At 42.8% G+C, this 12,500-nt stretch overlaps 1 protein-coding gene and 1 long non-coding RNA gene across 3 annotated transcripts in view; one reads left to right on the top strand and one right to left on the bottom strand.

The window, feature by feature from the left end:
• LOC126196587 (uncharacterized) overlaps positions 1–2,431 on the bottom strand; it is a 131,560-nt gene extending 129,129 nt beyond the window's left edge. Inside the window, exon 1 of the long non-coding RNA XR_007539074.1 lies at positions 1,991–2,431. This is a non-coding gene — a long non-coding RNA (uncharacterized LOC126196587). The remainder of the gene's footprint in view (positions 1–1,990) is intronic.
• LOC126196560 (protein singles bar) overlaps positions 1–12,500 on the top strand; it is a 158,951-nt gene that overhangs the window by 52,337 nt on the left and 94,114 nt on the right. The window lies entirely within an intron of this gene.

Below are 12,500 nucleotides of genomic sequence, written 5' to 3'. Positions count from 1 at the left end.
GGGACTCATCTGACCAGGTGACAGTTTTCTAGTCGTCAAGGATCCAACCGAAATCATCTCTACCCCAGGGGGGGAGGGGCGCTGTAGGCGAAGCCTTCCTATTAACAAAGGCAGTCGCGGCGGTCGTCTGCTGACAAAGCCCATTAATGCCAAATTTCGGCGCTCTGTCCTGACGGATACGCTCGTCGTACGACCCTCATTCATTTCTGCGGTTATTTCATTCAGTGTTGCATTTCTGCTAGCACTGACAACTCTATGCAAACGCCACTGCTCTCGGTCCTTACGAAAAGACCGCCGGCTACTGCGTTGTCCGTGTTGAGAGGTAATGCCTGACATTTGGTGTTCGCGGCACACTCTTAACAGGGTGGATCTCGGTATATTGAATCCCCTAATGTTTTCCCTAATGGAATATGCCGTGCGTGTAGTTCCAACTACATTTTCGCGTTCAAAGCCTGTTAATTGCCGTCGTGCGGCCACAATCACGTCGGAACCCCTTTTCACATGAATCATCTGAGCACAAATGACAGCCGCGCGGAGTGGCTACGCGGTTTGAGGCGCCATGTCACGGATTGCGTGGCCCCTCCCGCCGGAGGCTCGAGTCTTCTCTCGGGCATGGATGTGTGTTTTGTTCTTAGTATAAGTTATTTTAAGTAGTGTGTAAGTCAAGGGACCGATGACCTCAGCAGTTTGGTCCCTTAGGAATTCACACACATTTGAACAAATGACAGCTCGCCAATGCACTGCCCTTTTATACCTTGCGTACGCGACACTACCGCCATCTGTAAATGTGCATATCGCTACCTCGTACGTTTTACCGCCTCAGTGAGTATGTCTCAGTTCTGGTGTCATAGACGCATGGTACAAAGTATGAAGTGTGTGTGTGTAGCGGGTGGCCTATGTGAAGAAGATTAGTAATAATAATAATGAACTTTTAAAAACAATTTAGCTTCCTGACCGAAACGAAAGTGAACTGTTTTGTTTTCACTCCTCAGAAAATTAGCTTTTAGCCCTTCGGTAGAAATTGCCCTCAGGTGTACAGAAACAGGGAAAGTCAGAAGCGCTGATGTCACCAGTTTGCAGACGTTGCGTCATTTCTTCAGAACTGCAGCGTCACGAGGAACTGTGGCTCGGCGTGTTTCCGTAATGGAACAACTCGTCGTTTCGTGGTCAGTTCCGCCTTCATTTTCACGGAACTTCACTCAAACGCTTCAGGCATCAGATTTTAAATGTTTATTGTGGTATGAAAGAGGTAAGAGGCGTCAAAAGTGTAAAAACGAGGAAAATTGGATAAAAGTGTTTCTGATGGTCCTTTCAGGGGGACTGCTATCAACAGTGGTATGCCGTAGTAAACCGTAACCTTTACGTATCGCTGGTTCTCTGGAACTTTCGGACATGAGCGCACCATTTTCCGGCGATAGGATTGTCTTGCTGTTACGATCATCATTGCTCAAGCGTTACCGGTCACGAGAGGAGGGACTCATTGTACGAATTTAGTGCGGAACGGTCGCGTGTTGTTGCGTCACATAAAAGTTTCTAGAACAGTTCGGTAAAATGATTGATTATGAGCATGAAATTATTACGCCGAATGGCACGACAATAGTGCGTAATGATACGGTTTATTCACGGAGCGTAGTTACCTATGAAATGAGTGGACGAAACACTACCACTGTTTTTAGTGGCTTCCGCTGATGGAGCATATTATATGAGCAGGCTGCCAAGGACAGTTATAGCGCGAAAGATGCAATCGGAAAAGCAATACATCGATTTCCAACCTCAGTGTAGCAGTGGAATACTTTTAACTGTTAATATGAGCATGATTGTGTCAAGACTTTGTTAGGGAGCGTGTTACTTGCAGACAGTAAACTGACGAAGTAACATTTCTCTACATAAAATATTGAGGAATTTTAATATTCATAAAGCAAAGGGAAACTAAGTTGAGAAATAAATATGTAGACATGAATAATAAAGATGTAGAATGTTATTAACTTACGTTTTCAAATTACAAATTCGGAGGCCTTGCGGTTCAGCACGCCATCGTGAAACTAGACCAACAGCAGCTCGCATGGAGGCTTCTAAACGATCATTCTTCTTGTGCTCTATTCGCGATTAAAACGCGAAGAAAGTGTGCAGTAATAAATACACTCTGTCGCGTACTTTATAATGAACTGCACAATATACTTGCAAATGTTATCAAACCCCATACATCACACTAGGGACACCAGAAGTGTATTGCTGTCCTTTGATGAGAAAGCGTACTTAGAAATTACTTGTAGAAGTGTGTTTTCCACTGGCTCTAAACACATTATCTCTTGATGTGCAGGATTTGTGAACATCGCCTACAAGCGAAAAATTACCCTCGAATGGCGCCGACACAATTCACCAAGACGTCATGTGAAATAGGCGAAATATGCTTGTCAGTCACTATTGTTAGAACAATTACCCAAGGAAACGGAGGCTAGTCTTCCGAGGACAGCATCTCCGGTGCAAGGACAGCGTCACGGCCCGCACAGACGTCGCTACTGACCAGCAGCAAGTAAGCGGTCCACGGCTACCGTTGACGACGTAATTGGAGGCTATCCAGGCGGGCAGCAGTCGCTGGGAGCACAGCTGAGTCACTGGTTCTTTGTGCTCCATTACAGCGTCTGGAATCTGTCCCAGAGACCTATCACCAAATTCTGCATAAAAATTTCTTTTATAAAAGCTTATCACACGAAAGAATTATAGAAGATGAAGCATTCACTAATGAATTTGGAGCTTCAGGAATTGCAACCCGAAAAAAATCTAAATCGACCCGGTACCAAAGTAATGTTTTTCAAGTATTTAAGAAAACCGCCGGTTCTTTGAGGAATAATACATGGTATTCCGAAAGGATCTTTAGAACTTTGATCACGTGTATTCCATGAATGGGGATAGGTAGAAGGGTGCGGTTTGTGATGTAATGTTCATACGCGCCTGAAGTTTTAGTAGCAGTTTAACAGAGTTCATTGTGTACGCCATCTATAGCACGCTGCATATTTAAGCAATACGAGGGACGTTTGAAAAGTCTGTGCAAAAATAAAAACTACTTACGTGTTTGGGGTAACCCTTTTTTAATTTTTTTACATAGTCTCCTTTTGGACTTATACACTTCGTCCAACGCTGTTCTAATTTCTTGAACCGTTCCGAATAATAGGAACTGTCCAAGTCTGCAAAATAACTATTAGTTGCTGCAGTCACCTCCTCGTTTGAATAAAATCTTTGTACCGCCAGCCATTTCTTCAGACTGGGGAACAAATAATAGTCCGAGGAGGCCAAGTCTGGAGAATAGGGGGGATGTGAAACGAGTTGGAATCCTGTTTCCATTAATTTTGCGACCACAACTGCTGAGGTGTGTGCTGGAGCATTGTCGTGATGGAAAAGGACATTTTTGCTGTCAAATCGTCGGCGTTTTTCTTGCAGCTCGGTTTTCAAACGGTCCAGTAACGATGAATAATATGCACCTGTAATAGTTTTACCATTTTCCAGATAGTCGATGAGGATTATCCCTTGCGAATCCCAAAAGACAGTCTCCATAACCTTTGCGGCCGAAGGAATGGTCCTCGCCTTATTTGATGAAGATTCTCCCTTGGTAACCCATTGTTTAGATTGTTGTTTGGTCTCAGGAATATAGTAATGTATCCATGTTTCATCCACAGTGACGAAACGACGCTTAAAGTCCTGAGGATTTTTCCTGAACAGCTGCAAACCATCCTTGCAATACCACACGATTCCGTTTTTGGTCAATCGCGGAATCCATCTTGTGGATGGCTTTCTCATGTCCAAATGTTTATGCAAAATATTATGTACCTGTTCATTCGAGATGCCCACAGCACTAGCAGTCTCACGTACCTTAACTCTTCTGTCATCCATCACCATATCATGGATTTTATCACTGATTTCTGGAGTCGTAACATCCACAGGGCGCCCAGAACATTCAGCATCACTTGTGCCCATATGGCCAGTCCGAAAATTTTGAAACCACTTATAAACTGTTCTAATCGAAGGTGCAGAGTCACTGTAATGTTTATCAAGCTTCTCTTTAGTCTCCTGAGGCGTTTTGCCTTTCATAAAGTAATGTTTAATCGCCACACGAAACTCTTCTTCGTCCATTTTTTGACAATCACTCGACTTCCTTGATTCACACGAATGTAAAACACAAAGAAATAGACCAATATGGCTGAAAATTGGTGCGCGTTCTTTCCAAAGATGCTACTAACTAAACATGACCTCGATACGCGCTGGTCGTGCCATCTCTCGGACTTTGCACGGACTTTTCAAACGCCCCTCGTATTTCAGTTCCTCACACGTCCCCATTAACGTATGTAGCTCTTATGCGAGCTCGCGGTTCTTCCAGGCCCCGCACCGGGGTCCTTAGACACCATCCTTCACGAAGTCCCCAAGAAAAAAATGTAATGGGCTTAGGTCTGGAGATCTTGGGAGGCAGGAAGTGGGTCCTCCTCTCCCAATCCAGCGGCTTAGAAATGTGTTGTCCAAAGACTTCCTAACTGCCAAGGCCCAGTGAGAAGGAGCGCCTTCCTGCTGCATCGTGACGTCAGGTCGCTTTCCTTAGACTTGTGGAGATGCAAATCGTGCCAACATGTCCAGATAAACAGTCGAGGATACTGACGCCACCAGACGGACATGAAGCACATCTGTTGTGTATTAAAATTGACTCTTGTTATGACTACTTAGCTTAGAATTTTGTTTTTCCATAAAGATTAGTTCATTTCGTTCTTGTAAAAATTCTCGGAGGAAAGTAATAGGTCTACTGTAAGTGTGTTTCGAAAGGAGCTATGTTCTCGTAAGTGTGAGCTTGTCTGTGATTACATGCGGCAACATTCTATATCAACACAGTTTGCAACGGATAGATAAATATTGAAAGAATTTGTCCCTTTGTTGGGAAACATAGGACAGCATTTCCTGTTATTCACATTATATATATGCGAGATATACGATATTGTTATCTGAAACATGACACGGACTCCCCCGAATACCCCTTCTCTAAAGATGCCCAACGGGGTTTCACGGAACAATATGACCTTCCTTTCTAACATTCCCCGGAGCATCGTTATTAAGCCATCTATCGCATGGGCCATAATCTACATCTACGTCTACATCTACATGGATACTATGCTAATCACATTTAAGTGCCTGGCAGAGGGTTCATCGAACCACCTTCTCAATTCTCTATTATTCCAATCTCGTATAGCGCGCGGAAAGAATGAACACCTATATCTTTCCGTACGAGCTCTGATTTCCCTTATTTTATCGTGGTGATCATTCCTCCCTATGTAGGTCGGTGTCAACAAAATATTTTCGTATTCGGAGGAGAAAGTTGGTGATTGGAATTTCGTGAGAAGATTCCGTCGCAACGAAAAACGCCTTTCTTGAAATGATTTCCAGCCCAAATCCTGTATCATTTCTGTGACACTCTCTCCCATATTTCGCAATAATACAAAACGTGCTACCTTTCTTTGAACTTTTTCAATGTACTCCGTCAGTCCTATCTGGTAAGGATCCCACACTGCGCAGCAGTATTCTAAAAGAGGACGGACAAGCTTAGTGTAGCCAGTCTCCTTAGTAGATCTGTTACATTTTCTAAGTGTCCTGCCAATAAAACGCAGTCTTTGGTTAGCCTTCCCCACTACATTTTCTATGTGTTCCTTCCAATTTAAGTTGTTCGTAATTGTAATACCTAGGTATTTAGTTGAATTTACGGCTTTTAGATTAGACTGATTTATCGTGTAACTGAAGTTTAACGAGTTCCTTTTAGCACTCATGTGGATGACCTCACACTTTTCGTTATTTAGGTTCAACTGCCACTTTTCGCACCATTCAGATATATTTTCTAAATCGTTTTACAGTTTGATTTGATCTTCTAATGACTTTATTAGTCGATAAACGACAGCGTCATCTGCAAACAACCGAAGACGGCTGCTCATATTGTCTCCCAAATCGTTTATATAGATAAGGAGCAGCAAAGGGCCTATAACACTACCTTGGGGAACGCCAGAAATCATTTCTGTTTTACTCTATGACTTTCCGTCAGTTACTACGAACCTCTCTGACAGGAAACCACAAATCCACTCACATAACTGAGACGATATTCCATAAGCACGCAATTTCACTACGAGCCGCTGGTGTGGTACCGTGTCAAAAGCCTTCCGGAAATCCAGAAATACGGAATCGAACTGAAATCCCTTGTCAATAACACTCAACACTTCATTTGAATAAAGAGCTAGTTGTCTTTCACAGGAACGATGTTTTCTAAACCCATGTTGACTGTGTGTCAATAGACCGTTTTCTTCGAGGTAATTCATAATGTTCGAAAACAATATATGTTCCAAAATCCTGCTGCATATCGACGTTAACGATATGGGCCTGTAAATTAGTGGATTACTCCTACTACCTTTCTTGAATATTGCTATGACCTGTGCAAGTTTCCAGTCTTTGGGTACGGGTCTTTCGTCGAGCGAACGGTTGTATATGATTGTTAAGTATGTAGCTAATGCATCAGCATACTACGAAAGGAACCTAATTGGTATACAGTATGGACCAGAAGACTTGCTTTTATTAAGTGATTTAAGTTGCTTCACTACTCCGAGGTTATTTACTTCTACGTTACTCATGTTGGCAGCTGTTTTCGATTCGAATTCTGGAATATTTACTTCGTCTTCATTTGTGAAGGCATTTCGGAAGGCTGTGTTTAGTAACTCTGCTTTTGAAGCACTGTCTTCGATAGTATCTCCACTGCTATCGCACAGAGAAGGCATTGATTGTTTCTTGCCGCTAACGTACTTCACATATGACCAGAATCTCTTTCGATTTTCTGCCAGGTTTCGAGACAAAGTTTCGTTGTGGCAAGTGTTATAAGCATCTCGCATTGAAGTCCGCGCTAAATTTCGAGCTTCTGTAAAAGATCGCAAATCTTGTGGATTTTGCGTGTGTTAAAATTTGGCATGTTTGTTTCGTTGTTTCTGCAACAGTGTTCTAACCCGTTTTGTGTACCAAGGAGGATCAGCTCCGTCGTTTGTTAATTTATTTGGTATAAATCTCTCAATTGCTGCCAATACAATTTCTTTGCATTTAAGCCACATCTGGTCTACACTTGTATTATTAATTTGGAATGAGTGGAGATTGTTCCTCAAGAAGGCCTCAAGTGAATTTTTATTTGCTTTTTTGAGTCGGTATATTTTTCGCTTATTTTTCGAAGGTTTGGGGATTACAGTATTCAATTTCGCTAAGACGGCCCTGTGTTCATTAATACCTTAATCGGTTTTGATGCTCGTTATTAACTCAGGATTATTTGTTGCTAAGATGTCAAGTGTGATCTGTTACGATCGTAGCAGCGCTTTACTGTCTTTCCTTTACAGGTGAACCACGCTTTCCCAGTACCCGTCCTAAACATTTAAGTCTTCCAGTCACCTTCACATTTTATTCCCTTGATATGTTTTCGAGATACACTTGCCACGAGAACTTGCACTGTCCACTCACATTAACATGACCTCCCGTCAAAAGCCTCAATAACCGCCTTTTGCAGCGCGTGCCTGGAAGACACCGACAGAAATTTGGAGCAATGCAGAATCCAGTACCGTGGTCAGGAGCGCTAGGTGTCTCGGTTGAGGATCTATGGCGCGAACAGTCCGATCGAGTTGGTCCCACAGATTCTCGATTGGATTTAAATCCGGGGAGTTTGGTGGTCAGCGGAGTACGATAAACTTATCCCGGTGCTCTGAGAATTGCGCAAGTACACTGCTAGCAGTGTTCTGTGTAGTATTGTGTTGTGTTATGTTTATCAGTGTCTAACACACAGGAAAACAACGACGTGCTAGCAGATGGCATTTCCCGATGTAAGCGAGAAACCAGCCGAAAAATCACCGTAAGTAGAAATCAGCCTATCCTTGACGAACTGTTTTTCGATCTAAAAGCAAATCAAAATGTAAATAACTTAATTACATACCACTGATGATGCTTTACCTCAATAAATCGAAACGCGTCTGGTGAAAAAATCACGAATTTTTTTAGTTATAACGACAGAACAAAAATACTCTCAAGAAATAAATCCAGATAGTAGCCGAATGCGTATAGGTATTGCTACTAAGTCTTACTTGAACTTTAATCATTGTATGATAACAAGTGGAGGCTTGAGTGCGTTACATTTGTACTCGCAACTCTATCTCAACTACGCTGACTTTGGACGTGGACCAAAGATTGACAACTGTGGAGACTCGAACACTGTAGCCAGAATGCTGTCGCCCAAACGCTAGGGGTGAACACTGGAGCCCAAACAATGGGGACTGGAGGCTCCTTGAATCGGCCTCTTACCGTCGTGACGTGTGGTGATGGTGGCGCCAGTGCAAGGGGACGTTTCCCTCAGGTAGTGGCTGTTGATCGTGCCACCTTCATAGAGCGGAACGATGCCCCCTGGTTGGTAGCGTTTGCTGATGATTCCACAGTAGGTGTTGGTTCTAGTAGTCACGTAACATATTCTGTCGCAGCCGTCCTTACTGGGCGTATGAGGCACTGACATTGTCGAGCAGGTGCATGATGAAGACATAATGCACACAGCATTCATTGTTGGTACCGCTTAAATGTTTCGCTATTTGTGCTGTACAGGGTTGTATCGGAATAGAGGAAATTTGAAGAACAATTGTTGGAACTAGTTACCAGTTTAGCATCCTGTGCTAAGTATGTTTCAAAATTAATGGAGTGCTTGGAGACAAACTAACGTCTTCTTGATTTAACCTTTGACTACCAATTTTATGCCAAAAATCTTAATGTGTGGTTATTTTAATTAATGTCTTAGCTAGAAGTAACAACACGAAAAGAATATTTCCCGCCGTTTCATTTTCCAAGGGGGTTGGGGGTGGGTGTAGAACATACAGGATTATTCATATACAGGGTACATCAGAAAGTATGGTGCAAACCTACACGGCCGAAAGTACACGATAATAGAAGCACAAATGTCCCAGTAAACACGGGTTTGCAAACGAGCCGCTTGCGAGATAATCACGACTGTGTGGTTCCAAGCCGCCACTGAAGTCATTGTAAACATTGTCCTAGTTAGTAAACATTAATTTGAAATTTAGACTTAACTATTTGCTTGTACTTCTCAATTAGTTCACATTTCACATATGGGATCCTGTTAAAGTAGGTGTTCGAAGTGTTTTCCTTGCATCTGGATGCAATCCTGTGCTCGTCTCTGCAATTAATTTCGAATTCTTTCGAAAACCCCTGGATCATTCCAGAATTTTTGACAAGCATGGCCGGCCGCAGTGGCCGAGCGGTTCTAGGCGCTTCAGTCTGGAAACGCGCGGCCGCTACGGTCGCAGGTTCGAATCCTGCCTCGGGCATGGATGTATGTGATGCCCTTAGGTTAGTTAGATTTAAGTAGTTCTAAGTTTTAGGGGACTGATGACCTCAGAAGTTGTCCCATAGTGCTCAGAACCATTTGAACCATTTGAACTGAGCTGGGTGCTGAGTTAGCGCTACAGCACATGAACCATTTTTTTTTACAAGCGTGTACTACTCTTTGCTCCAGTTCTTCAACTGTGTTAACGGGTGGGCTGTACACTCTGCTTGAGGGTCACCCCAGACACAAAAATCCAAAGGATTTACAGTGAACACATGGTGTGTCGTGAGGCGATCACTTTGTTATTAAAATAATTGAAAAGCCGCGATCGCTTCAATCGTTTATTAGATGACCGGTGTCAGCACTCTGAAGGTGCCATCATCAGATCTGCGAAGGTATAATGTAACAGATTTGAGGGAGGGCTTACATGAGTTAACTATATACATTACAATTATTACAGAACCACATACCTGAAACGTGGATTAACATTTATAAAACCATATGGACATCATGGCATATGAGGCAGACCATCTGATTAAATCATTGTCACAACCAATAAAAATAATAAAAAACTGCTCTCATGGTCGTCCTTTCCATAAAATATAAAACTGAACTCACCAGATAAAACTACCACTGCTCGCCTAACACTGGTCGGCATCATCGTTGCCCTATTCCGCGCAGGCTTGCCTGCTGTGATTCTAGCGGTTCACAACCGGCCACCAGATAGCGCTGTCCAAGCAGCGCATACACAGTCCCACGGTATAACCACTCATTACTACCAAAACACAACTTTACTATAAGCCTGCGCGGTATAGGGCAGTGATGATGCCGACCGGTGTTAGGCGAGCAGTGGTAGTTTTATCTGGTGACTTCAGTTTTATATTTTATGGAAAGGACGACCATGAGAGCAGTTTTTTAATTATTTTTTTATTGGTTGTGACAATTATTCTATCATATGGTCTACCCCATATACCATGATGTCCATACGGTTTTATAAATGTTAATCCACGTTTCGGGTATGAGGTTCTGTAATAATTGTAATGTATATAGTTAACTCGTGTAAGCCCTCCCTCAAATCTGTTATGTTATACCTTCACAGATCTGATGATGGCATCTTCAGAGTGCTGAGACCGGTCATCTAATAAACGATTGAAGCGATCGCGGCTTTTCAATTATTCCAAAGGATTAAGATCAGGTGATCTTGCCGGCCAAGTTGCAGGTCCGCCTCGACTTATCCATCTTTGGCCGTATCTGCGCGTTAGATGCCTTCTCACACCAGCAGCAAAATGTGCCGGAGCTCCATCATGGATGTACCACATACTCTAACGTTTCTGAAGGGGAACATTCTCAAGCAATCCTGGAAGAGACGCCGCAGAACTCTAAGGTATCTCCGTCCATTAAGATGTGGTGGAAGAATGTGTGGCCCAGTGAGTTAATCGCCTAGTACCCGTAACTACGCATTCAGTGAGAAACGTTGCTGATGTGGTGACTCATGAACAGCTTGTGGGTTTATTTCACACCACAAGTGTGTATTATGGTAGTTAAACACACCAGCGCGTGTGATTCCTGCAGCCACTGACAAAACATGATTCTAGCAACGAAGACCGCATCATTGAGACACTGAACTCGTTGGAGGTGGTAAGCACACTAGTAAAAAGCTGCTATGAAATCCTGCGAGGCTTATCAACACCGGCGGAATTCACGGGTATTTAAATGGTGTTGATTCTGGAGGAAACCACTGCCACCAATAATACGTGATAGGGTCAATAAAAGTTTACAAAAAACTGAATTGCCAATATTCTTGGAAATCTACCAAAAATTCACTGCCACAGGACTATCTGCACCCCGTCCATATGATTTGGGTAGTGAAGACAAGGTTGCATGCTGCATTTCTCTACTTCCAATAAGCGTGCGATAGAATAGAATTTGACTACCTTGAAAGAGGCATGGACAAAATGGGGTCTTATAGGAAATTCCTTGAAATCATCAACGTATGTGTACGAAATGTACGCACCTTAACCTTTCGGAAATAGTGCAACTACAGAGGGCCCTTTGTTTGCTTCTCTCTATGCAATGGGAACAGAATTTCTTCTTCGAAAATTACGGACAAAATTGAAGGGATGCTGTGACTGCGGGCTGAAGATCACAGTAATCGCCCACCCAGACGGTCCCAGTCTAATCTTAAATGATGTGCAAGGTGAGGTCAGCGCGGCTAACATGCTCAACGAATATCAAAGATACAGCGGAGCCAGAATCAGCATGGATAAATCATTTTGCATCGAGATGGGATCTAAATGTTTCGGCAACACCCTTGGTTGCATACAGTGACAAAAATATCAATTGAGCAGGATCATCAGGCAGTGTTTAGAACTTGGTTGGTATTAAAGAGCAAAGCCTTTGAAGTCTAGACAGGGTCAAATTACTTATTGCATCAGTGCTAATGTATTATGAAAGCTCATTTTGTAGTTGCAGCTCGACCTACAACTGAAAAATATGCGGGATAAATACTTTTCGTGGGGGCGTGTCATGTCTGAAGGTTCAGTTTGTTCAAATTGCCTTTTCTCAACACAGCCTCTCGATGTATCAAAAGCGCACTGGTGCTGAGAAATCCATATCAGAATTGCATGGCAATATTCCTAAGACATACAAGCAGTGTACTCAGGGAAGGCGCCAGAAGTATTACAGAAAAGATTTCCGTGTTTCGGTCCAGAATACAAATTTACAGACACGTGTACATCTGTTACATAGGAAAAAGCTACGTTGGAGAAGACACATCGAAGTAATCCTCAACAAGAGTCTACCAACAATTAATTCCACGCGACCCTAAGCATCATATGGCAGTCAAATATCCTCACACAAATGAAGAAATGTCCAGGCAAAGATTTTACCCACAAATATTAGAGTTATGTGGCTAGAAGTTATCACCGAAACCTGTCCAACTCTTGCTTAGAAATATAAAATAAAACTGACTCTTTCAGCTTCATGCGAAGTCCGTAGTGCTGAAGCGAACATGGCACACATATATGTATGCAAGGAAACGTTACCATTTGGAAATGGATTTAAAAAAAATCTCTATCATTGCGAGAATCACCCTAAATATGGTAGATATTGACACAGTTTTGTGAACGGA

Source organism: Schistocerca nitens, chromosome 1 (assembly GCF_023898315.1).
Source record: "Schistocerca nitens isolate TAMUIC-IGC-003100 chromosome 1, iqSchNite1.1, whole genome shotgun sequence".
In the NCBI taxonomy this organism is placed as follows: Eukaryota; Metazoa; Arthropoda; class Insecta; order Orthoptera; family Acrididae; genus Schistocerca; species Schistocerca nitens.
This window is presented reverse-complemented; position numbering and strand designations above follow the sequence as displayed.